Source organism: Balaenoptera physalus, assembly GCF_965194825.1.
Source record: "Balaenoptera physalus genome assembly, chromosome: 8".
NCBI classification, from domain to species: Eukaryota; Metazoa; Chordata; class Mammalia; order Artiodactyla; family Balaenopteridae; genus Balaenoptera; species Balaenoptera physalus.
This window is the reverse complement of record NC_138887.1, coordinates 61526655-61554383: the sequence shown is the minus strand read 5'-3', so window position 1 is coordinate 61554383 and position 27729 is coordinate 61526655. Positions and strand designations below refer to the sequence as shown.

Below are 27729 nucleotides of genomic sequence, written 5' to 3'. Positions count from 1 at the left end.
TCTGGCTTCAGAGAATCTCCCTTTTAAAAAAATATTTCTTGTTTCAGCTTAATATTCTGAACATATGGACTACAGTTATAATAATTATTTTGATGTTCTTGTTTGTTAATTCTAATATTGGTCTCAGTTCGGATGGGTTTCAATTGATTGATTTTTCCTCCTCTTTATGGGTCGTATATCCTGGCTTTTTTGTATTCCTGGTTAATTTGAATTGGATACAAGAATTGAGAATTTTATCTTATTGAGTGCTGAATATTTTTGTATTCTTATAAATATCCTTGTGCTTTGTTCCAGGATGCAGTTAAGTTGCTTGGGAAAAGTTTGAACCTTTTGGGTCTTGCTTGTACAATTTCGTGAGTCTGACCAGAGCATCATGTAGTCTAGGGATAATTATTCCCCATGTCTAATGCAATACTTCTCTGAGAACTCTACCCAGTGCTCCCAGAGTAATGTGGCTTTCCAGTCTGGCTGGTGATAACAGGCACCAGTCTTTGTCCTGTCTGACCATTGAGTACTGTTCCCTCTGACTTGCAGGGCTTCAGGTAGTTTTCTCAAATGAATGTGTTGAACACTTGAAGAAGACTGTCTGGAGATTTCCAGGCTTCTTTCTTTGTGCAGATCTCTCCTTTCTGGTCCTCTGTCCTGCAAACTCCATCTGCTTTGTTTTCCTTTGGACTCTAACTTCATCTCCTCAACTCACAGAGTCTGATGGGCTCTGCTTGGTTTCTCCCTCCTTGAGTGGTGGCCTGGAAACTCTCAAGCCAGGAAGCTGGGATAATCACTATTTCCTGTCTCTCAGGGATAACTGTCCTTTGTTGACTGATGTCCAGTGTTTTATATATTTTGCTTTTTTCTGTTTCCGTATTTTAGGTTAAAATAACCTAAATAAAAATTTCTTAATGTATTATTTATCATTAACATTTATTAATTTAATTAATAAATCAAAATTTATTAATTTAGAGTAACAAAGTTTCTTCTATCTTTGTTGAAAGCAAAAATTCCCTCTTTTAGCACTTTAAAGATGCTGACTCATTGTTTCTAATGAGAAGTCAGAGTCTACCTATTGTTGTTCCCCCATATGTAATAATTTTCCCCCTTTGGCTGCTATTAATATATTTCTTTTTATTTTTGATGTTTGTTTTACTATCCTGTGCCCAAGGATGGTCTTTTTTGTGTTTGTGCTATTTTTGTTTTGCTCAGCTTTATGAATCTGTGGGTTGATGTTTTTCACCAAATTTGGGGAGATTTCAACTATTATTTCTTCAAATATTTTTATGCCTCAATCTCTCTCTCTCCTATCCTTGTGAGACTCTAATTATGTCTGTTAAACATTTTTTTACAGTCCCATTTGCTGTTTATTTTGAAAAATCTTTTTTTTTTAATCTCTGTTTTTCAGTTTGGGTGATTTCTACTGACCTATCTTTCAAGCTTACTAATCCTTTTTTTTTTTCCATTGTCTACTTTTCTATTAAGCTCATTTAGTGAATTTTTAATTTATTTTTATTTATTTATTTATTTATTTATGGCTGTGTTGGGTCTTCGTTTCTGTGCGAGGGCTTTCTCTAGTTGTGGCAAGTGGGGGCCACTCTTCATCGCGGTGCACGGGCCTCTCACTATTGCGGCCTCTCTTGTTGCGGGGCACAGGCTCCAGACGCGCAGGCTCAGTAGTTGTGGCTCACGGGCCTAGTTGCTCTGCGGCATGTGGGATCTTCCCAGACCAGGGCTCAAACCTGTGTCCCCTGCATTGGCAGGCAGACTCTCAACCACTGCGCCACCAGGGAAGCCCACATTTAGTGAATTTTTACTTTCATTTATTTTATTTTTTAGTTCTTGAATTCCTATTTGGTTCTTTTTATAATTTTCATATCTCTACTGATATTCTCTATCCAATCATTCTATCCGTAATTTCAAGTTCTTGAACATGTTTATCATAGTTTTTTAAGAGTACTTTTCTGATAATTTCAAAACCTGCATCATCCTGGGGGCTTGCTTCCATTGGCTATTTTTCTCTTTTGACTTTAGGTCATATTTTTTGCTTATTTGCATGTACAGTAGTTTAAAAAATGTATACTGGACATTGTGCACAAGACATGATTTGTGGAGTATGCTGTTTTCCTTAAAGAATTTGAGGGTTTTTTCTGGCAGACAGTTAATTTGTGGTGATCACTTGGAGCTTGTAGAGTGGTGATTCTCAGCCAGGTGTAGTTTTGCTCCCCCCACCCAAGGAGATATTTGGCAATGTATGGAGATATTTTTGGTTGTCACAACTTGGGGTGACAGTGACATATGACAGTGACAATGAAAGTGGGTAGAGGCCAGGAATGTTGGTAAACATCCCACAATTCACAGGAAAAGCACTCCACAACAACTAATTATCTGATCTAATGTTTCAGTAGTGCCAAGGTTGAAAAACCCTACTGTAGATGTTTTAGACATTGTTAGAAAGGGTTTATTTCAGTTTTTCCCCCCAGTCCTAGAGCATGTACCTTATTCTAGAGTATGCCTTATTTCTAACATTTGGCCTTGCTGGGGTCTTAACTAAATGCCCAAAGTACTAAATGTCTCTTTATTCCACTCTGACTAGCTAAACCTCCAATGTCTCCCAGCACTTTACAACTTCTAGTATCTTTATTCAGGACTCACCTCCCAGCAACTGGTTAGTCTTATTGAGTCTCACCCTGCAGAAGTACAGTCCAGTGCTTGGCCAAAGTCCTTCAGGGCACCTCTGTGTAGAACTCTGGGGATCTCCACCAACTCAAGGAACTTTACCTATAAATTCTCGCCTCCTAAGCAACCCTAAATTCCAAACTCTGTGTCCTCTTCCTAATGAGATTGCCACTTTCTGTACTTCACTTCAGAAAGTACCCTTGATAGAAATGTGGGTCAACATGAAACTCACCTCACATAATTTCCTTCTGTCAAAGATCACAACCCTATGCATTTTGTTTTCTAATGCCTGACAACAATTGTTTCATATATTTTGTACAGTTTCATAGTTTGCAATAGGAGTGTAATTCCTATACCAGTTATTCCATCATGGCCAGAGGTAGATATCCCAGAAATGGATCTTGAACTCAACTCTAAAACTTAGGTTTCTCCATCATTCTTTGGGAGTAAGGAGATATCCTTTTAATTATAAGGAAATATTTTATAATAGATGAATATAAACTCGCAGTTTCCTTCTCTAGAAAATACTAGAGGAGAACATTTCTGCTAGATCTACCTTCTTATCCCATTCTCCAAGACCATTTCTATGCTGGCTAATAAGACCATACAAATGATGCCTTCTTTCTACCGGAGATAATAATAGCTGTCTTCTCTTGTATGGTTTCTATTGCCAGGCAATGTGCCAATAGATTTACATATATTTTATTTTATTTTATGTTCATAGCAGCCCTATTTTCCCTGATTTACATTTTTATTTTTATTTTTATTTAATTAATTAATTTATTTCTATTTTTGGCTGCATTGGGTCTCAGTTGTGGCATGCAGGCTCTTCCTTGTGGTGTGCAGGCTTCTCTCTAGTTGTGGCTTGTGGGTTTTCACTTTCTAGTTGTGGCACGTGGGTTCCAGAGCGTGTGGGTTCTGTAGTTTGTGGCACGCAGGCTCTCTCGTTGAGGCGTGTGGGCTCAGTAGTTGTGGTGCACGGGCTTAGTTGCCCGGCAGCATGTGGGATCTTAGTTCCCTGACTAGGGATCGAACCCATGTCCCTTGCATTGGAAGGCGGATTCTTTACCACTGGACCACCAGGGAAGTTCCCCTTCCCTGATTTACTTTTAAGGAAACTGAGGCTCCAAGAAGTTAGGTAACTTGTAAGGTTTCAGAGGTAGTGAAATGAAAGAACTGAAACATAGGCCTAGGTCTGTCTGACTCTAAAGCCTCAAATGTGTATCAGTCAGGGTAGGCTAATTGCTGTAGCAGAGCACCCCCAGATCCTCAGTGGCTGAACACAATAACCATTTACGAAAGAGTTCTTATTCATATTAAATTCTAGCATTGGTTGATGGAAACTTCTGCTTCACACAATCCTTCTTTCTAGTGGCCCCATTATTCCCAGGGCCTTGGAGTTCTCTGCTGCTCCACTTCATCAGAAGACGATAAAAGAGAGTGCAGAGGATCAAGCTGGAAGATGTTAAGACTGATAAGTAGAGAATATCACTTCTGATGACACACAATTGGGCAGAAGTCAGTTATATAGCCCACCTACCCACAGGGAGGCTAGGGAATAGTGTTTAGCTATGTACTTAGGAGGAAAAGGGAATGGGTTTCAGTGAACAACTAGCTAGTCCCTACCACACCGCATTAAGCCAAATTCTCTCCTAAGTTCCTCCTTGGGGAGCATTTATACACTTTGCTCTAAATTTAGCTTTTCTAGGCTGGGGACCTGTTTTAGTGTCATAGATAATTCTCTAGGCAAGTGAAAGTTAACAGAAATCATATCCTGAGAGGATGTGGATCTTTAGTTCATGTATCACATTGTCCCTCATCAGGCCAATAATTATCACCATCATCATTATCATCATCATTCCCAATTTTAAGCAATGCATTTTTGATAATTTTTGACATTTTAATCTACAGTTACTATCTACATTATTTTAATTAAGACACTAAACTTCCTCTCCCACCACTGTCATCTATCATGCCTTTGCACCTGGGCCGCCATGGAGTCAATGCCTTGTTTTCTTGGCCTTTATCTTGCCCAAGTATCAGGCTTTCAGAATGGTGTCTTCCAGTGAAACTCTGAGTCTGTAAACACAAAATGAGTATCAAGAAATTTCTAACTGCCCTGAACAATATCAGTGCTAAATTAATAGTCAAAAAATAATCACAAGTATGAGGAGGACACTTCCAAAAAGAACTGGCTTAGATTCCTTTGGGAAATGGTAGTGACACCTGGGAAACCAACAGTTAACTGAAAAAGAGGCAAATTTGAAGAGCACTTTAGTCAACTTGCTTTGCTCAGCCCACCTGGGTCTTTCTTTTGATTTAAGTACATCTCCCATCTGTTTGGTAGGAGTGTTTGAAGCAGTTCCCTGGATTTCATTCCAATCGCACCTGCCCTAATCCAGGACCTCCTTTTCCCTCCTTCTGGCAACACATCCAGATTTTCTCTGTCTTTAGTGTCTTCCTTCTTAATTCATCCTACAGAAGACTGCCATTATCTTTCAAAGTGCAGTTCACATTATGTCTTATTCTTGCTCACAAATTTTCAACGGCACGCTGTCTCCAGTTTCTTCCCTCATCTACCCTCTGATCCAGCCAGACTGGTGCCCTTTGTGTTCCTAGAACTTGTTCCATGTAATCCCATACTTGCGCTATCATGAATGCCACCCCATATACCTGGATACCTTCTCATTCTCATCTCCACTCTTCAAAATCCTACCCTGTTTTCAGGGCACAAGTAAAATTTTATCTCTTCTGTGAAGTCTGCACCCATGTTTCTGGTTAAATAAATCCCTCTCTTGCTTGTATTTGGGTAGCACTTTGTACTAGTTACAGTGTGCTTTGTGTCCCATCTTCCCCAGTAGATCATAAACATCTGGGGAGTAGGTGTCTTGTGAACCTTCTGATGCATCTCCCACAGTCCTAAGCTGTGGTTCACTGAAGATTAGAAATGCTTATTGGGCAAAATTAAAAGAAGTATGTGACATCAACTGTACAAAGATCTTTTCCCTGAATTAACCTGAAAACTAATAACAGACTACCTCAAAATGATTTGATAATATGCTTGAGATAACCTATTTAGGCATAACCTAAAAGTACATTTAAATGGTCTCTTTTAAATAAAAAAAACAAATGCTTCAAACAGTTAATTTTTAAATAGATCTATAGTATCTTTTAATAGCCTGTATTTCCTTAAAGATAATATTAAGTAGGAAGAATGGTTAGAACTATTTCTATAAAATGTACTGTGATTTCAAATTTCCAAAAAGACGTCCTAAATGATAGGTATTGAGCGTCCCTGGGATGATGCCACTGCAGGCGGCTACTTTAGCAATGTCCTGGATACAATTTTGCGTCTAGATTGTCTTTGCCCAGGAGAGGCACAACTTTTGTTGGAAAGCACAACTGTTGGTGCAGTGGGGCAATTGGAAAGTGTTACATTGGAGGGAGATCCTTCAGAGAGAATGTGTATCTTCATCAAAATTCTAAATGCATTGAAACTGTCATTCAAAGAGTTAACATCTGCGAAGAATAAAAAATGCAATGGAGAGGTTTCAGGCAAAGCATGGGGAGACTGATAAAATTATCAGTGAATTAAATTCAGACAGATGGCTTTGGAAAGGAATGAAGTACACAAACCTTCCATGGAGTATAATGACTCTCATTCTGACAGGGGCTTTGTCAACAGGGTAAGCCTTTTTTAAAAAAAGAAGAAAATCTGGATTTTAAAGCAACTGGAAGTCAGATTCTTCTCCTTTTCTGAAGGTGTTGTTTAGTACTGAAAGCAACACAACAACAAAACCTGATAAAGTTTGGACCATCTCAGAGTCTAAATTGCCTGGTGTAGGTGCACAGCCTGGTGGAAGGCACATGGTAGGCACCCTGGGTTCTGTTCCTTCTCATTGTCTTCAGACTTGCTGCCCACATCAGTGGGTCCTTGGCAGCTAAAACATTTCTACAGAGCAGAGGCCAGTCATTAGCTCTGCTTACAACAGCGGGATGACAAGAGAACCTTTCGGCCATTAAACACACTCGTGCACACATATGCACACTGAATAAAGAGAAATCAACTGATTTTTGCTCCTTAAAATTTCAATTTTTATCATTGTTGGTTACATTAAAAAATAGAGCTCCTAGAAAAAGTATCCTAGTTGATACTCACTATCCTTCTACATATAGATAAAAATGATGAGAAAATAGTATGTTATTTCTCGCTCAGGGTTTCTTTTCCTTACTGTTTCTATTTCATCTTCACTTATTTGGCTCTAGGGACCCCCTCTTTCAGGTGACAGGCCCTGGCGTATTCACGCTTGGACGAGGATGGCCAGGTTGCTTCTAAGCAATGGACGTTGCCTTTGTTCCAGACCAGATGTTCTGTCTCTCCCTGGTAACAGTTTGCATTGTGGTGCCTTATTATCCAGCACTCTCTGGAACTGGTGCCAGGGTAGCCTCAGAATCTGCCAAGAGCAGCGCTGAATCAATGAGACAGCTGGCAGCCTCCCTGGGGAGGGAACGTTTTTACCTTTTTGATTCATGCAGTCTCCGCTAGTTCTGATCCAGGATGCCATGAATGATTTTTCTTAGCGACAGGTAAGAACAAAAAAGCTTTGTAACCTAATTCAATAGAAGCTGGAGACTCAGTGTGCGACTGATTTAAAGGAGAAGACGATGAAGAGGAAGTGTACACACAGTCCATTGCATTTTCTCCATAATCGACATCTGTGCTTCTGCCTGTGTTGGAGTTGTCAGGTTTGCTGGGAAGAGAAGCTTGAGAATCAAGAGTATTGTGTTTATTGACCTAGGATTAGGATTTTAATCATGTCTCTGAGATTGCATGTTATCTACAAAAATGAGAAGATTACTCTTTTTTAATTTTTTAGCTATAAAATTCACTGATCTATTGCTAACTTGGCTAAAAATTCAAGGTTACTTTAATGGGTTTGTTCACATCATTCAGGCTTTAATGTTTCGAATACATTTATTTATCAGGGCTATGAATTTGGGTAAAAATCATCCATGTTTACACTCAAGCAAAGGATGACAGCTCAGTTTGGGTCCTCGCCCTAGGTCATACACATGTCAGCACACTTTTTGAGTCAACAAGAACACTAGTCCTGAACACCCTGTTCTCCCACTGCCCCATGAAAGCAGGCCAGTTCTTAAGCCACTGTAGTCAAGAAGACCATTAGGAGATGAGATGGCACAGTACCTGAGCTCCAGTCCTGGTGTGATTGAGAGGAAAAAAATGTGACAGTAACAGAATTCAGGGACCTTGCAGTGTGTCATCCCTATCAATCATGGCAGACGTATTGGCAATATGATGGATGACACCCAACCACTGACCTTGGTGGGTTAGCCTTTGTCACATAAGTACCAGAATAAGTCAAAGCAGTGGGTCAACCCACCATCAAATAAGAGCGATAAGCTGTGACAGCAGCAGAGGGAAAATGAACATTAGTGTCAAATGTTGTCCATATTTCTGAAGAGCAGTTATCTTATTGTTCAACCATTGAATGGGATGGGTTATTTCAGGAAGAGGGAAAATCAATCATCAATGCATGCTTGTGGCAGTATGAGTTTTCCTCTCTTAACTAAGGTATAACTTAGAGTATTTGGTCTGTAAAGTAGGCACTCTCATAGGGTGAAAACTATTATAACATAGATTTCTTTACTTAAAACCTGAGAAAAATTAGTCTAACCAGTGAACAAACCCCATACATACCAAAGTTTCAACTCCATTTACAAGACATTGCCTCATCTACGTGCAGTTCAACATTCAGTTGGTGACAGACGGCTTGGTTTGGGAATAGAAATAATTTAGCCTGGGATTCCTGGTGATTTTCCCATGATGGTCTTAGAATTTGTCTCTCAAGCATTCTCCCAAAGCTTCACACTTACAAATGACCTACCCCAAATCTATTTTCTCAGTTTACATTTTATTTGATTGGTCATAGAAAGTAAGGAGAAATTTTCAATGAGATATCTCAGTGTGCAGCAGGACATGTGGAAGGCTCAATGGCTACAGAGGATAAAGGAAACAGAGAAAAGGTTATGATCAACTTGCTTTTCATCAAAAAGTGAGGTTAGAACAGACTGAAGCAAAACCTGCCCGTTTATTTTCCAGATGGCTTTGTGCCATGTGATAAGGGATACTATCAGCTTTATCAGTGGTAAGAGTTTGTCGCTCTAACCATACCCCTAAGCCAGTGGAATCACTGAAAATACTGTATCATATCTTTTGGAATCAACATTTAAAAAGCAAGAGACCCAGATATCATGTGATTCTCTTTCCTTCCAAGCCAAAATATTCAGTTTGGCATCCTGAGGCACTCAGTCAAGGGGAGTAGACCAGGTGGTGCATTAACAGTTAAGGGTCAGACCCTGCATCATTCTAATCCAGCCCATTCACGTTGCTATGCATTCCCCCCACAAATATCTTCTGTGTGCTTCCCACCATGCCAGCCATCAGTACAAAGGATGTTTTAAGGCAAACAAACGAGATACTGTTTATCATAGCAGGCTTTGTAACTTTTGGGACTTCAGGAGGTGGGTACAAGCTGAAAATGCATATAGAGTCAGGAAAGATTTAGGGCGGAAAAGGAGCAATATATTATATGCATATCGGCTTTATTAAGGAGAGAAAATCTCCAGGGGTGTTTCAGAGCGAACCTTCCCTCTTTTGAGATTGATGTCAGAGAGGATGAACGTATCCTCTCATGGGTGACCTGATACAAGCCATTTGTCTGATCCAGCAAGATATTTCTTATATTCTCTAGTTCTTGATATGGGAGTAGACACTGAGAAGTCAAAGCATCTGGATGCATTGTGTTTGGCTGTGTGGACTACTGTACACAGAAAAAGATAAAGTGTAAGCCCTGATGGTATTCTGGGTGCATTTCTCTCCTTTCTGGATGAATGCCTAAGATGTTGCTAGACTGAAAGCTGAATTGGTTCTCTTGGTAGTCTTTCCCATTCTTCTCAACTGCAGGATTTATAAAACATTGCTCTTTCGGTCTAGGTATAATTTTGGGATCACATCATGATAACTCTATGTGTGTGCCGGGAGGGCAAAGTTGCAAAGCAATTACTCAGCAGTGCTGGGGAAAGAAGCAATTACTGGAACACATTTTAGCCCCGCTTGTCAGAGTGAGCTTCACTTGGGCACAAGGGAAGCATTTAACTTGGGCAGCATCCCTTTTTGGAGGCTTAATTTAGTTTTTTCTTCCCTTTAATTGTGTGATTCCAATATTTTAGCTACAATCCCTAGGCTGTAAGAACCTTTAAACAGCTCTTGATTATGAAGCAGGGCATGGGTTTTGAAGAAGAATAAACAGGGAGCTGTATAATTTATAGGAAAACTGCATGATGGACTTTTCTTCACAAAGAACATTGGGTTTACACTGGCACAAGCCAAATACCTTTATAATGAATAGTCAGTAATCAGCAGCAGCTACAGTAAGTGCTTGAAATTTTTTCTTTTATGTGCTATGAGTCCATAAATTAAGCGTCTGATTCTGATTGCTGTCACGAATGCATACACCTATTGCTACCCAACCCCACTGCTCAGATCTCCTGCATCAGCTCATGCTCAGTATAGAACATTACGAAAAGTAGAAGGCAAGTCTCTTTTAATATGTTCAATTTCCATCTACTTTAAATACCATAATGGGAAAAGAGTGTTGACAGTACATTCCACTTTCCTATTTGGATCTAGATCACAGTTTGGATTTGAAGACAGCAGTGTTATGTTCTAGAATGTAAGAAAAAGAGTCTATATCAAGAGCCGTTAAAATGAACTGAATTGCCAAGGTGGTTTACAAATATTATTATTATTATTTAGAAGAGATTTATCTAAATTGTAAGCTTTCAACTTGCTCATTCCACTAAGATTTTGCATATGCTATTTTCATCGCTTGGAGTGTATCCTTCCTTTTTCTATTCTCTGCTTCTCAAGATTTCTAATTCTAACCAAAAACCCAGACAAAATACTTTAGGAAATTATTCTTTTCTAATCTCTTCTGCAACCAGATCCTTTTCAGTCCCCTACTTAATGATTCGTTGGCTGCTGTGAAGTTAATGTGAACAGATAGCTATTAATTTATAACTATGATGCTTTCTAATAGTTTAAGAGTATTTTAAAAAACATAAACATATTTTCTAATTGGAACAATGTTACATGTGGTAGTTATGGCTCCAGGCCAAGTCACAAAATCTATTGAATCCAAAGTATGGGTTAAGTGCAAATATTTAAAATTAAAAAGTAGCATCAGAAAATAATATTGCAATATTGACAATAAAATAAGTTATTAGAGCCTTATCTATGCCAGCACTATTTTAAGTCATTTACAAGTATTAATTAATTGACTTCACAATATTCCTGTAAGTACTATGATTTTCATCATTTTACAGAGGAGGAAACTGAGGCACAAGAAGGTTTAAGCAACTTCTCATGTTTGCATAGCTAATATGTGGTTGGGCTGAAATTTGAGTCGAAGTTTAACACAAACTCTTATGATTTTAACTGCAGTGTTAATTGTATTTAATTTAAAAAAAATATTGTGGTAATTGAGGTATGGAAGAAAGCAAACTTAGAAGACAACTTTAGTAAATATATTCAGAAGATAACTTTGAAACCCTAGTTGCTTTAGAAGTTGGCAAAAATTATTCTATTGAAGTCTAAACAGTTGCTGCTTTCATATCAAGTGTTTTTGACTTACAAAAGCAATAGAGAGAAAAGGGTTTAAAGAAAGCAAAAGAAAGCGAGTTAAAATTTTTTTAATGTGAATTTGGTAAGAATTCAAAACAGAAAAGAGAAAGGGAATTAAAGAGAAATTAAGAGAAACCGAAAAACTTTTAAAAAGTAAACAATAAGCATGGAAGAGAAATGTATGGAATTGTAACTTACGCCCAAGTTCCCTTATGAATGATCCAAGAAAGAAGAAAAAAAAAGGACCTATGGGATCTGATAGTTTCCTCAAAGACCCACTAGGCGGCAATGTTGTCCGAGACAGCTTTGTGGCCAAGGCTGCTTAGTCAGGGTCTAGGGTTTGTAGGGGAAGTGAAGTGAGAAATATATATGGGATGTTTATTATTCAGTTGTCATAATTTGGAGAATGCCTTAATGACTGTCACTTGTTACCTTTGAATTTTTTTAGTTTTTTTTTTTTAAATTCAGTAAATTATAGTATTTTAGGGACAGAGAATATTGTATCTTCCACAGAGCATGAAGTTGAGTTTTCATATTTGGAAAAATGACTGGGGTCATTTCTACAGAGTGAAAAAGCTAAACTTTGCCATGGGAGAATCACCTTCCTACTCAAGATACTTCCTCACCCAGGTAAGTTTCTTACTGCATCTCAAGTAGTGATCTGAACATCATATTCACCCAATTAGTATTGTTGAATAAATATCATACAGCATTTGAAACCTTGATTTTTATATAAATACAGTGATTTTTGTAGTTTAAGCCTGAAAAGTATCTGTTGTGTCATCCTGTCAGCTGAGGACAGTGATTTTTGCGGCTTCCTTTTGTATTTCACTGTTACTTGCCTGAGGAGGAAGCAACATTGAGTGCAGGAAACCCAAGAGAAGATTTAGGTAGAATGTAAACACTGTAGAGAATTGAAGTGTTCAGCTGTGCATTAGGTAAGCAAAATTCCAGCAAGTCAAGATCAGCAAATTTGTGCGATGTTCTGGTAAGCCACTTCCGTTCTGCAGCCCACTCATTAATTTTCGGAAGCCTGACAGAATGGCTAAAAGGATGATCAATTTCAAGTGTCACTCCTGGTGTGTTTTTAGCCTATGTAAAAGTAGTCCCTGACAAGTAACCCTGTTAGTGCCCTCAAAATGTCTTCTATTATTAAATATTGGGAATAAGCTGAAATAATGAAACTAGCTTTTTTTCTGTCACCAGAGTGGTTGGTTTAGAAGATGATGAGATTGGTGTCTATTACTGACTTTTAGGTTGGCTTAAGCACTCAAACGAGCAAAACCCTGAGAGAAATGTACATATTTCAGGAGAACTACTTTTCCTTAATGGATCTGTGTGGAACAAATGGGATATCTCTACTCAATTTCCAAGTGATTGCATAACCTTGTTATCTAGTAGATAAAAACCTCTCTCCTCCTCCTCCCTATCCATTTTTATTCTAATGTGTTGCTTTAATTTTGGGTAGATAACTGGTGTCACCAGGACCCCTGAGCTGACCCTGAAGGAGCTGTGGGTAGCCCTGTAGGTGTTTCTCTACCAGAGGAACAGGATGGAGTGTCTTTCCCTCCTTGAGTTTGCTTCTCCTCTCTTTCTCCTTCTCACTCACTCATTTTTTGCCTTCTTTTCTAGATGTCATTTTTTCCTCCTCTTCCTTTTGATAACACCTTCTACCCTTAAATGTTTAGCCCCAAACATAGGCAATGTGTAGGTATTTTGATGTCTATTGGCACTAAAGCATTTGCTGCTGTTGGTCTTAATTCCTTTTATGTCCTAATATTTGGTGAACGGATATTATTCCCAGAGCACTTGGTGAGAAAAAGGGAGAGAGTTATTGCACAACCCACTTACAGAATCTCTACTGCAAATATGTGGAAAATTCTAAGAAAGATATAGCCTTCAGGTCAGACCAACACTGCAAGGCCTTGAGGAGTGGCAAATGTGAAAGCTACACACAGGGGCCTGACAGTTCAAGCAAGTAAATGGCATAGGCCTAGCAAGGATGGAAAAGAAGGGGAGAGCAGCTGGTCCATTCATAGGGACTCCACTGCTTCTCCTGTTCTGAATATGGGATTTGCCTGAATTTACTTGATTTGATGCCAAGTAATCCTATATATATATATATATGAGATACAGATATATATATGTGTGTGTGTATATATATATAAAATATATATATGGTCCTGGAAAGAGAAAAAGAAAGAAAGAAAATGAAATGAAAAGAAAAGAAAGGAAAAGAAAAAATTAAAGAAAAGAAGAAAAGATAAACAACAATGTATCTGCAGGCCTGGAGTACCATAGGCAGCTTGTTTGCAGTTCCTACAATAAATACTATAAATTCTGGAGATAGAATATTGTAATTTTGTTACACCTGGGAATCTTAATGTACCACAGTGTTCTGACAGAAGTTTGAGCATAAACAGTTTTCTAGATGAATGTTCATTCACTCAGTTAAAACTCTCTAACTCTTCAGAATGTGAAATTCTGAACTAAGACTGGAAGCAATAAACTGACTAATTAAACATCACCTACTGTTAAGATACAAACAGCTATTAATTTATAAAGCTAATTGGATTGGAATGCAGTTAACCTCAAACCAGAGTTACATTCTAATTGCTCTTTTACTTTAGAAAATATCAAAGACCACGAGATAATATTTTTATGGTGATAGTTCTTAACAAGTCATGCAGGTCTTCAATAGAAGCCTTTGTTAGAGTGCTGGTATTTGAAAGAATTTAAGTGTAACAGGCCAACTTTATGGAATTGACTCAGAGTGCATTAGAAGAAAAGGGATTTGTAAAGGACTTTTTAAAAACGCAGCCTTCATTCCATATATGCTGATATCTAAGAGTCTCATAATGTGGTTTTAAAAAATTGTGTTTTCTAGAATGCTGTCTGAAATAGATTATTTGACAAGCTGAGTTGTTTTCAATACCTTGAGCCCGTTAAGAATTGTTTCTTTTGTCTTGATAGAGCTGTCAGGCTGTTTCTAATCATGTTGGCTTTGATGTCTATCAAGAAAAGACACACAAAGAGAAGGTTGGGAGACCTGTTTGCCATTTCACTCCCTCACAGATGCAAAGTAACCAAGTGGAAGAGCATGTAGGGACAGTGTGACATGGAGTAGAGGACACAGGGTCTTCTAGTCTGAATCCCATTGATGTTTCAGCCTTGAACTGTGAACACTTCCGTTCAGATATGTATCTCAGGTGTTTGCCCTCAAAGGAGGGTCTCAGACCTCAGGTACTCTTCCTTTCATAATCTAAATTAAAATACCCCCAAACAGACCTGGGAGTCATTTCAGTTTTCCTCATCGGTGAGCTTCCTCTAGCTTTTACCCTCTAGGTTTTACCTATGGCTTGAATCTGGGGGGCCTGCAGGGCTTTCCTGGGAGTCCCGAGCGCACCCACGTCCCTGGATTCCTCACAGCCACCGCCCCCCCACCAGGAAGCGTCAGCCACAGCTTTATCCTCGACACCCAGGTTATCAGAACGCTATTTCCCCCTACAACCCCCCACCGCCGCTGCGGGCTCTCAGCGAAACTGAGCAACGCCCAGGAGCTGCGCTGAGTCCTTGAACAGGGCTCCGGGGGCCTGCAGACGTTGGCCTGGTGCTTCGGGGAGCGGCCAGCTTGCGCACCGGTCCGGGAACCCTGAGCCCGGCCTACGGGCGCCGCTCTTTGCAGGAGCCGAACTGGCATCTCCACGCTGCCAGCGCCCCGCTGCTCCTGGCGGCCTGCACAGGCCTCTCCTTGGCGCTCGTCGTCAGTCACGCATTCCCCCCACTGACCTTTCCTTCCGGTCTCTGTACTGGGTACCCATTTCCGGTGCAAACAATGGCTCATTGGCAGGTCCCCCTCTGTCTTTCCCAGCCTCGTGTCAGTCTGCAGCCCGTCAGCAACCTGTCACCCGCAGTTGGGAACCAGCGCTCCAGCCCCTTGTTCCCCGCGCACATCTCCTCTCTCTCTGGCGCTGGACGAGCCTCAGTGCTAGCTCAGGGCGCTCTCGTGTGGCACCAAGGCAGGCAGGGTTAGGAGGACCCAATTTGGTCACCTGTCAAAGATTATGTCTCTATGAGGCAATTTCAACTAGGTTTCTAGATTTTCCCGACACCCCTCCCACCCTATTTAACACATATCCACGTGCCCACAAGCGAGAACTCTGGTAAATATGAAGCGGGATTTTAACCTGAACAACTTTAGGACTTGGAAGGCGAAGGTGTGTGTGTGGGGAGGGGGGAATATGAAATGAATGGGAAGAAAAAACGATTGCAATTACATTGCCACCAATACACCTCCTGTGGGGAAAGTGATAAAGAAACAATGGGCTTGGAAGAAACATTCAGGAGGCTCCTTTAAGATTTTGCACAAGAGAAGCAATAATCTATTTTGTTTTAGAAATAGGCTCTTTGCTTCTGAGGCCTAATGGTATTGCCATATAACTACACTTTCTTCTCTTCAAGTCTTTCACCTTTCTCTCTCCCTCTCTTTTTTTCCCCCCTTACTAGATGTAGTAGAAACCTACTTCCTATCTCCATGGCACTGAGTTCAGTAAAGCTGCATTTCCTTGAGAGTAAGAAAAACCATGCAACCCCAAAATGTGTGTGATGTGCATATATTTCATCCCTGGGCTTGTCTTTCTGTGAGCAGTGAGTTTGAACACACACAAACACACACACTACTCCATAACAATTTCTTTGTCATATCTGCCTAGATAGGTAATATCTTATGTAAGTAAAGTCTCTAATTAATTTTTATGACCTTGGCAGCCTTCTGTAATTCTTTTTCTTTAGCACCATTGTGTACACAGTTACCATAATATTAAAATTTTTCTAACAGTTTTTATTCCTTAATCTGCTAAACGATTTCCAATCTGTGGAACTTTAAAAATCTTTCCTTTTTCTTTTTTCTTTTGAAATCTTTTTTCCCCTTAAATGGGGAAATTTTATAATTAGGTTGCACGATAACATCGGTAAAATGAAAAAGAATTTCTCAAGATTTAACCTGTTATGTACTATCTTTAGACAGCAATTTGCAAGGTGCCTGAGAATGCACCTGAGAATTTATATGGACTGCATATTTTAAAATAATTGAAGTAATAGTTCATGGGTGGACACAGTATAAAATTCTGTAATAGTTCCAGTTTATTCATACTATTATCCTTGCCACCAGCGTCTGCTTTATTTTCTGACTGCATTTGTTAAGTATTCTCTAAAAACTGTATGAGAATTTAAACTTCTCTCTCCCAGAGGACAAGGAAAGACTGACAGATGAGGCTCTCAAGGGGTCTTTTTTGTATTTTCCCATTTTCCAATCAAGCAGTGCATTTTATGCTATTTCAGTTTTATGACTGACACAGAGTAAAGACAATTTCATCCATCTTATCTTAGTTAGGTATGTAGGCCAACTGGCATGTGCTTTTTACATTGAGAGGATTCTCACTGCTAATTGCGAACAACTTCTTTTTAAATTTCCTGGGAGTAGGATTTTTATTATATTTTAGTCTGGAAGCACAGCATTTCTCTGATTTTGTGTGTGCATGTGTGTGTGTGTGTGTGTGTGTGTGTGTGTGTGTGTGTGTGTAGCCAAAAAAGGTCTCCAGAAGTCAGAAGCCCTGTCTTCCCTTTGCTTTGTTATGGGTAAATTGTAGAGGTTTCTTGCTACGGATTGTGCACTTGGCATCATCTTTACAAGCACGACAGACCTTTCCACTTAGTTGCAGGATGTGTTTCCAAAGACAAATTAAATATTTTCCACTGAGAGCAGAATCTTTTTCTTCCCAGCCAGAAAAGATCTAGTTAGCTTATGTTATTTACAGAATCCCCCATATCATGGCATAACTTTCTCATTGTGCGTCTTCAGAAATGCTGCTCACAAGATTGGGTATAATCAGGAAGTGGGTGGTATAACCAAATAGCCCTATACTGTGTTGGGGGCAGCCTGGAACCAGAAGCTTTAGAAAACAGATGTAAGAACTCCTCACATTTCTGTTCTCCTTTGAAGGCTGGGGGAACTTTCACAATAAAGTCTGGTATTGTTGCAAAGTCCTCCTCAAAAAATCTCCCACTCCCCCTTCAGTTAAGGAGCTCTTCATCTGTGAGGTATTGTGATTGTCGATACTTTATGCTCAGGTTAGGCTCTTATTTACCAGCCTGGAGACCTGCCAGTTATACAGATCAAGAAGAGCTTTGGTCATCTGCTTGTAGATTTTGGTGCTATGAACTTCATGGTCAGTGTTCTCTGCCAAAGAGCCCTGCAAGACAACACTCTGATGTTCGCCCTGACCCTCCTTTTTGTCTCTGGCAGCCACTCTCATCCTGTGTGGGGCAGTTCAGTGGCACCCCAGAGCCTCGGTCATCTCAGGATCCTCCCATCCTCTTGGAAGTCAGGGAGCCCATTGCACTGCAGTGTCTCCCACCAGTGTCCTGGCCTTAGGCAAAACCACCTAAGTGCTTTTCAGAGATACTAGCCCTCTTCTCACCAGTGTATTTCTCAAGGCCTGGGTGAATGAAGTGACAGATCCCCTTGAAGGACATAGTTAGAGGGTAGATGGTTGATGAGTTGCCTATGATTAATCCATTCCAGTATTATTTCGTGAACTCTTGTATATCTTCCTGTTTATTTTAAGGGTGCTTTTTTTTTTTTTTATGGCATCTTGACTTCATTTTGTGCTGTCCACTGTTATGTCTAGGTTTTGGGAAAATCATCCAAACACCAGTTAAACCCACTTGTAGCAACTTGAATGAGTTTATCAAATCCAGAATCTCTGGTGAATGTACTCATGCTGTGTACACTTGTTTGAGCATCTTTAGAATTCATTTCTACACATATTCCCAAGATTTTTGTAGATTCCAGCAATTCCATTGGTGTATAAGCCTTCTCCACAAGTGATTGACTTTGTCATTGTGTTCCCAAGACATTCTGGGATCTGACTCTAGTTATCAGACTAGTGGTGAAGAGAAGTGAAGGATAAAGAGAACTGATTTTTCCTTGCAAAGCAATTTCTTCATATGAGGTTACTAGAGGGTCTTCAAGTATAGTAGGGGCAGTTTCATCAGACAAGGGTGGCAGTTGAAGGTTCAAAGTAAATAAAGTTCTCCAAATCTTCCCATATGTTTTACTCAGCTTGGGCTGACACAACAAAATACCATCAACTGAGTGGCTTAAATCACAGGAATTTATTTTTCACAGTTCTGGAGGCTTGGAAATCCAAATCAAGGTGGTGGCAGCTAATACAGTTCCCAGGTGAGGGCTCTCTTCCTGGATTATAGACAGCTGCCTTCTCACTGTGTCCACACATGGGGGAGAGAGAGTGAGAAGGAGAGAGAAAGAGAGATTGCTCTCTGAGGGCACTAATATCATGATGAGGGCCCCACCCTCATGGCTTCATCTAAACTTCATTACCACCCAAAGACCCCGTCTCCAAATACCTTCACATTGGGGAGCTTCAACATAGCACTTTTAGAGGGACACAATTCAGTCCATAGCATCATACATCCTCAGGATAGTTCTCAAAGTCCAATTACTTCCCAATGACTGTCCTAATTTTTACATATGACACATGGTGAACATATTAATTCAAATGATGTTGTGATTCAGTAATTTACAGGATAAACATCCTCAATTGTTGCTGATTTCTGACTGCCTCTGGTTGTTTGCATCCCTCCCTCAGTATTCAAAACTCCAGGTGTAAGTATATGATTGGTCGAGCCTGTGTTGCTGTTACATGCCTTGATTGTCTTCCATAGTGGGAATCAGGGCCCTAAATTCTTTGTCTCTTGGGATCTCCCCTTACTAAATCAGAAGGATGTTCAGGTGCTGTGTAGCAAAAAATCCCAATTGTTTACTATAATGATGTTCAGTTATTTTTCTTTGATTTTCTTTCTATTTTAAATGGCACTGATAAATAGCAAAGTTTCCACTTATTTCCTAGCATAGAGTTTCAGAAGTAAAGTTTTGGTGTCAAAGGTTTTATAAATATTTTAGGATATGTGATATATCTGTCAAAATGCTTTTTAAAATTTTTGTACCAATTTATTCTCACTCCGGCAATGTTTGAGTGATCCTGTTTCACTGTGTCCTTACTCCCACTGACCTAAGACGTTTACTTTCTGTCAGCAGTCTATTATTCTTTCTTGAAAACATCACCTTTTTATCTTTTAAAAAAAACCTTAACATTTCCCTCATTCCTGTTTTGATTTCTCTGCTTTCTTCTCAAATCCCTTAAGAATACATCGGTGAGAAATGGATAGTCTCATTTCTGTGGTATTCCTGCCCAAAATACATAACCTCAGTCTGATTATGAGAGAATGTCAAACCCAACCAGATATTCTACAAGAGAAGTGGCCCTCTAAAGTGTCAAGGTTCTAAAAAAGACAAAGACTCAGGTACTGTCCCAGGCTAGAGGAGAGTAAAGAGACAGAACAATTAAACACAAAGTGTGGTCCTCAAGTGGGTCCTGGACCAGAAAAAGGCTATTAGTAGGAACACTGGTGAGATTTGAATAAGGTCACTAGATTAGCTAATAATATAATATCGATGTTCATTCCTGGGTTTGAGAATTGCACTGTGCTTATATAAGATGATAACATTAGGGGAAGCTGGGTGAAGGGTATATCGTGCCTTTCGGTACTATTATTGTGACTTTTATGTAAGTCTAAACATTGAAAATAAAAGTTAAATGCTTCAATATATAAATATGTTTATTTATAAAATATGCTCTGTGTACAATGTCATGGAAGACACAGCAATGGGTGGAGATGCCGGCTGGACTCAGTAGCAGGAAGGCTTTTCATTTCTAGACTTTTTCATAACTCTGTTTTACTCAGTCTTTGTTCATCCTTGTATGGTAGACTTGGGCATTGCTCTTAAACCTACGTGCAAGGTTTACTTAACTGTCAGGGGCCTTTATAAAATCCATCAGTGAAACTCTCCAGGCCAAAAGCACTGGCTCCCCTCTGGAGTCTTGTTCTGTTTTGCTTCTGCTTGTTCATTATGTTCTCCTTTTCTCCAGTGCATCTCCACAGTCTTGTTCTGTTTTGCTTCTGCTTGTTCATTATGTTCTCCTTTTCTCCAGTGCATCTCCACCCTCCGGTCCCTCCCATCTTAGGACAGACAGCTCCTCAGTGTTTCCAAGAAAATGAATACAAGTTCCTTATTAGACATATTTGATTTTTTTGTTGCTGTTGACTATTAAACTTTTCTCCGAAGAACTTAAACACACTTCGCATTGTGAGGAACTCTCAAGCACTGTTTCCAGCCTATCATGTCCATTTGTTTCAGCAGTGCCTCAGGGATGTGCCTGCTTTCTCTTCTCTGCCTCTTGGGCATGAACACAGACAGCCCTGCATGTGATCACAGTGTTTACTGGCCTCTCCTGCCTCAGGAGAACACGCTTACTGATGAAAATTCTTGATGATACTTATGTGCCCTTGGACATCATTATCACTGTAAGAGCATTGGTCAGGATAGGGTTTGCTGTCTGCAGTTTACCCAGTAGCTTTTCCACAGTGTGGCCCATGGATCACCTGTATTGAAAGTTCTAGGAGGGCTTGTAGAAGTGCACATTCATTTGGTTCCTGTCAAACCCACTACTGTGTCAGAATCACTGAAGTCACCAAGAAATCTTTGTGTGTCTGAACCATCTTCATTCTTCTCTTACTCTTGATTGAAAGCTGAAAATAATAGTAGTGTTTACTCAGAATTTGAAGAAAATGCTTGATGGCAAGAATTTCCTGGAAGAGCTGTTTCTTTCTAAATCTGGAACTGTAATTGGAGAGATAGCCAGGAAGTTTGAGTCAGAATCTCTTGGTATGAAAGCAAAGAATCTGTATTTTTTTAAAATAAGAATTTCATATTTTTGTATGTTTTGTTTCATCTGTAACCCCAACGATTTCACTCTGTGTTTGACTTTTCTGGACTTGTTTTCATACCTCCATTTCATGGGAAGAATAGTTGATTCATTCTCTGAGAATCTCTGAGAATCTCCTTTGAATTAGGCACTGATACAAAGAAGAGCCAAAGTCCCTGCTTTCAAGCAATTAACACTCTGAGGCGGGACACAGACAAGTAAATAGTCAATTGCATGCCACATGAGGAGGGCTATGATGGGGGAAACACACAGGAGAGATGCCAGCTCAGCCTGGGTGCACTGGGCAGGGCTTCCTGCAAGGACTAACACCTGGGTAGGCAAGGCTTGAGGGCAGCAAGTGTGTCTATGGTTTCTGCTCTGCATGTGTGCACATGCATGCTTCTCACTGTCTATGTTAGTTTGATTTACTTCATCCATTTCTTCTCTACTATTTTTAGTTCTACTAGTTAAAAATCCCATTTGTTTCTTACATCCCACCTCCTTTCACCCTTCTTTATTTTTTTAACTAAACCCTTCCGAGGAGCCAAATCTCTCATCTCCATTGGCCTTGACCTGCCAGATTTCTCCAAGTCTCAACCACTTACTCCTTCTGCCTCGATTTCTTCCTCTGCTCCCTTGTTCTTGTTGGACTTTGAATGAGTAAATGGATGTTTCCCTTCAGGATCTTTGCATTCCTACACCCTGTACAATGGGCCCCGCCACTGACTGAAAGGGCTAATCTCTGACCCTAAATGGCAATCAATGAGGAGTTATTATTGGCCCAAAACATGCACAGTGATTTCTCCCCACTCCGTAGTGAGAGTCAGGAGCACGTGGTTTGCCACAGCCCTCTCCTGCCACAGCTCCGCCCAACGCCAAGTTCTCTCAGTCTGCTTCTGGCCTCACTGGCATTAGTGAGGGTTGCCATATTGCCAGCCCTCCAGAAATATTTAAAGACTTGTTCATAAAGTATCTGTCATACTCATTGATCTCTGGATTGAGTCTCTTAGAGCATTTAAGGTGACAGTCATTTTAGTTCATTTTGGGGTCAGGTGCTGCCTTCTTTAGGGTGTTCCTAGCCCACTGGCAAATTATCTTCTGATTGACCCTCCCCATACCTTCTTTCTCCTTTGGAAACCATACACATCTCAATCTCCTTTTCATTCTCTTCCTTGAGGTAGGTTTCAAGGTAGGACCAATGTAAGATATTGAAGCATTAAATATTTGGGAGGTGTTGAGCTAAGGAAAGATTCAGAATGTGGTCAGGAAGAGTGACTCAAGTGTGTGCTGGGCACCTGTATAAGACACTCCTCTGAACCACTTTACATCCTCTTTACTCTTATCCAGGCTTCAGTGACTAGCTCTGTGCGTTGTTCAGGAAGCTTCTCACAGGGGTCATCTGGTGGTACCTCACCTCACGGGCTGCATATATCATGCTTCCTGCCTCTAGTGCCAAGAGCTTGACCTCCACCCAAGCTCTGGAGGTGGAGTTATCCTTGACCACTGGAGACAGAAGCTAATGGATAAGGTGCATCAGTCTCTCTTGTGTCTCTGGGGTGGGCAGTTCTGACATTTCCTAAGGCTCCTCAAAAGGTCACAGGAGGATCAAGCATGAGTCACCTACAGCAGTGACAAACTCAGTAATGCATCTTTGTATTGTTCTTTCCTGTTTCTCTGTTTCACTCTCATTGGTCCCTCACTGCTGCTCCCTGGGCCATAGACTGTGCTCAAGACCTTGCTTTCAGGGGTAGCTCAGACTGTGACATCCTGAGCAATTTTAGCACATATGCTTAATAAAGCCACATTTCTCCCTTTTTTTTTTTTTTCACTTTAGGAGCTTTGGGCGTCATTATTGAAGCACCAGGAACATATTACTCTATTTTTTTTGTTTCTCCCTCCTTTTCACATATTTCTCCTCTCCTTTTATTCAACAAATATTCATTGAACACTTACTATGGGCTAAGCATTATTCTACGATTTTAAGGTACATCAATGAATAAAACAGACAAAGATTCCTGCCCTTGTGAAGCTTACATTCTAGGGAAGGGAAGAGGCAATAAACAGTAAATCACTATGTGATAAGTAAATCACAAAGTGTGCTGGAAGTTGATAAAAGCTTTGAGAGAAATGAAAGTTAAAAGTGGGTAAGAGGGAACCAAGCATACCAGGGGTTGAAGGGGGTTACAAATATAAATAGGATGATTGAAGTTGGTTTAAAGAGAAGATGACAGTCGATTAAAGACTTAAGGGAGAGGAGGAAGTTATCTACACAGATAATGGGAGGAAGAACTTTGCATCAGAGGTAACTGCTGTGCAAGGGCTCTCAGGCTGGAGCAGGCATGCCATAATCAAGGAACAGCAGGAGTGAACTTCTTTTCTCCAGGGTGTTTTGCTTTTTGCTATTGGCTACTCACCTTAAGGCAGGTGTGAGCTTCACACACCGTGAGTTTCTCTGTCTGATTTTTCATAGCTCCTGCTCAGTTTCCCATGAACTTCTAATTCCTTTACATTGTTCTCCTTGTTTTCCTCTTATTCCTCTGCACTCCTAGGAATATCTTGCCATTTCTTTAGAAGTAATCTCAGTTGTATGTATCATTCCTCTCATGAGGATGGAGCAACCATGTTTGCTTTTATTCTGTAAGATGAGAAGGAGAAGGAATATCCCAATTTTGTAAAGAGGCTAAAACACAGGAGATTTGTGGTTGACCCAAGTGAGGGAACTTCCAGTCTCATGCACAATGAATTTTTGCAGTTTGATGGTACAAAAATAAAACCTCACATCCCTTAGGATGGCTACTATTAAAACCCAAAACCACAAAACCAGAAAACAAGCATTGTCAAGTATGTGGAGAAATTGGAATACTTGTGCACTGTTGGTGATAATGTAAAGTGGTGCAGCTGCTGTGGAAGCACAGTATGATGATTCCTTAATAAACTGTAAACAGAATTACCATACGGTCCAGCAATTCCACTTCTGGGCATATACCCGGAAGAATTGAAAGCAGGGTCTTGAAGAGATATTTGTATATCCATGTTTATAGCAGCATTATTCACAATAGCCAAAAGGTGGAAGTAACTCAGTGTTCATCAGTGGACGAGTGGACAAACAAGATGTGGTATGTACATATAATGGAAGGTTATTTAGACTTAAAAAGGAAGGAGCTCTCATCCACCACAGGGCAGACAGCAGAAGCAAGAACTACAATCCTGCAGCCTGTGGAACAAAAACCACATTCACAGAAAGATAGACAAGATGAAAAGGCAGAGAGCTATGTATCAGATGAAGGAACAAGATAAAACCCCAGAAAAACAACTAAATGAAGTGGAGATAGGCAACCTTCCAGAAAAAGAATTCAGAATAATGATAGTGAAGATGATCCAGGACCTTGGAAAAACAATGGAGGCAAAGATCAAGAAGATGCAAGAAATGTTTAACAAAGACCTAGAAGAATTAAAGAATAAACAAACAGAGATGAACAATACAATAACTGAAATGAAAACTACACTAGAAGGAATCAATAACAGAATAACTGAGGCAGAAGAACGGGTAAGTGACCTGGAAGACAGAATGGTGGAATTCACTGCTGTGGAACAGAATAAAGAAAAAAGAATGAAAAGAGCTGAAGACAGCCTAAGAGACCTCTGGGACAACATTAAATGCAACAACATTCGCATTATAGGGGTCCCAGAAGGAGAAGAGAGAGAGAAAGGACCCGAGAAAATATTTGAAGAGATTATAGTTGAAAACTTCCCTAACATGGGAAAGGAAATAGCCACCCAAGTCCAGGAAGCGCAGAGAGTCCCATACAGAATAAGTCCAAGGAGAAACACGCCAAGACACATGGTAATCAAACTGGCAAAAATAGAGACAAAGAAAAATTATTGAAAGCAACAAGGGAAAAACGACAAATAACATACAAGGGATCTCCCATAGGTTAACAGCTGATTTCTCAGGAGAAACTCTACAAGCCAGAAGGGAGTGTCATGATATACTTAAAGTGATGAAAGGGAAGAACCTACAACCAAGATTACTCTACCCGGCAATAATCTCATTCAGATTTGATGGAGAAATCAAAATCTTTACAGACAAGCAAAAGCTAAGAGAATTCAGCACCACCAAACCAGCTCTACAACAAATGCTAAAGGAACTTCTCTAAGTGGGAAACACAAGAGAAGGAAAGAACCTACAAAAACACCTCCAAAACAATTAAGAAAATGGTCATAGGAACATACATCTCAATAATTACCTTAAACGTGAATGGATTAAATACTCTAACCAAAAGACACAGGCTTGCTGAATGGATACAAAAACAAGACCCATATATATGCTGTCTACAAGAGACCCACTTCAGACCTAGGGACACCTACAGACTGAAAGTGAGGGGATGGAAAAAGATATTCCATGCAAATGGAAATCAAAAGAAAGCTGGAGTAGCAATACTCATATCAGATAAAATAGACTTTAAAATAAAGAATGTTATAAGAGACAAGGAAGGACACTACATAATGATCAAGGGATCAATCCAAGAAGAAGATACAACAATTATAAATATATATGCACCCACCATAGGAGCACCTCAATACATAAGGCAACTGCTAACAGCTATAAAAGAGGAAATCGACAGTAACACAATAATAGTGGGGGACTTTAACACCTCACTTACACCAATGGACAGATCGTCCAAAATGAAAATAAATAAGGAAACAGAAGCTTTAAATGACACAATAGATCAGATAGATTTAATTGATATTTATAGGACATTCCATCCAAAAACAGCAGATTACACTTTCTTCTCAAGTGCTCATGGAACATTCTCCAGGATAGATCACATCTTGGGTCACAAATCAAGCCACAGTAAATTTAAGAAAATTGAAATTATATCCAGCATCTTTTCTGACCACAACGCTATGAGATTAGAAATGAATTACAGGGAAAAAAACGTAAAAAACACAAAACACATGGAGGCTAAACAATACGTTACTAAATAACCAAGAGATCACTGAAGAAATCAAAGAGGAAATCAAAAAATACCTAGAGAGAAATGACAATGAAAACGGGACGATCCAAAACCTATGGGATGCAGCAAAAGCAGTTCTAAGAGGGAAGTTTATAGCTATACAAGCCTACCTCAAGAAACAAGAAAAATTTCAAATAAAGAATCTAACCTTACACCTAAAGGAACTAGAGAAAGAAGAACAAACAAAACCCGAAGTTAGCAGAAGGAAGGAAATCATAAAGATCAAAGCAGAAATAAGTGAAATAGAAACAAAGAAAACGATAGCAAAGATCAATAAAACTAAAAGCTGGTTCTTTGAGAAGATAAACAAATTTGATAAACCATTAGCCCGACTCATCAAGAAAAAGAGGGAGAGGACTGAATTCAATAAAATTAGAAATGAAAAAGGAGAAGTTACAACAGACACCGCAGAAATACAAAGCATCCTAAGAGACTACTACAAGCAACTCTATGCCAATAAAATGGACAACCTGGAAGAAATGGACAAATTCTTAGAAAGGTATAACCTTCCAAGACTGAACCAGGAAGAAACAGAAAATATGAACAGACCAATCACAAGTAATGAAATTGAAACTGTGATTAAAAATCTTCCAACAAACAGAAGTCCAGGACCAGATGGCTTCACAGGTGAATTCTATCAAACATTTAGAGAAGAGCTAACACCTATCCTTCTCAAACTCTTCCAAAAAGTTGCAGAGGGAGTAACACTCCCAAATTCATTCTACAAAGCCACCATCACCCTGATTCCAAAACCAGAAAAAGATATCACACAAAAAAGAAAATTATAGACCAATATTACTGATGAACATACATGCAAAAATCGTGAACAAAATACTAGCAAACAGAATCCAACAACACATTAAAAGGATCATACACCATGATCCAGTGGGATTTATCCCAGGGATGCAAGGATTCTTCAATATACGTAAATCAATCAATGTGATACACCATTTTAACAAACTGAAGAATAAAAACCATATGATCATGTCAATAGATGCAGAAGAAGCTTTTGACAAAATTCAACACCCATTTATGATAAAAGCTCTCCAGAAAGTGGGTATAGAGGGAACCTACCTCAACATAATAAAGGCCATATACGAAAAACCCACAGCAAACATCATTCTCAATGGTGAAAAACTGAAACCATTTCCTCTAAGATCAGGAACAAGACAAGGATGTCCACTCTCAGCACTATTATTCAACACAGTTTTGGAAGTCCTAGCCGTGGCAATCAGAGAAGAAAAAGAAATAAAAGGAATACAAATTGGAAAAGAAGAAGTAAAACTGTCACTTTTTGCAGATGACATGATACTATACATAGAGAATCCTAAAGATGCCACCAGAAAACTACTAGAGCTAATAAATGAATTTGGTAAAGTTGCAGGATACGAAATTAATGCACAGAAATCTCTTGAATTCCTATACACTAATGTTGAAAAATCTGAAAGGGAATTTAAGGAAAAACTCCCATTTACCATTGCAACAAAAAGAA

At 39.6% G+C, this 27729-nt stretch overlaps 1 protein-coding gene across 6 annotated transcripts in view; it reads left to right on the top strand.

The window, feature by feature from the left end:
* Positions 1–27729, top strand: part of NXPH1 (neurexophilin 1) — a 418279-nt gene that overhangs the window by 76555 nt on the left and 313995 nt on the right. For 4 of the 6 annotated variants that reach the window (XM_082472107.1, XM_082472105.1, XM_082472106.1 and 1 more), the window contains exon 1: positions 1794–12001. The exons of the other annotated variants lie outside the window; for them this stretch is intronic. The gene's annotated coding sequence lies outside the window, so the exon portion shown is untranslated. Of the gene's footprint in view, positions 1–1793; positions 12002–27729 lie in introns of those variants that run through there. 6 annotated transcript variants of the gene reach the window in all.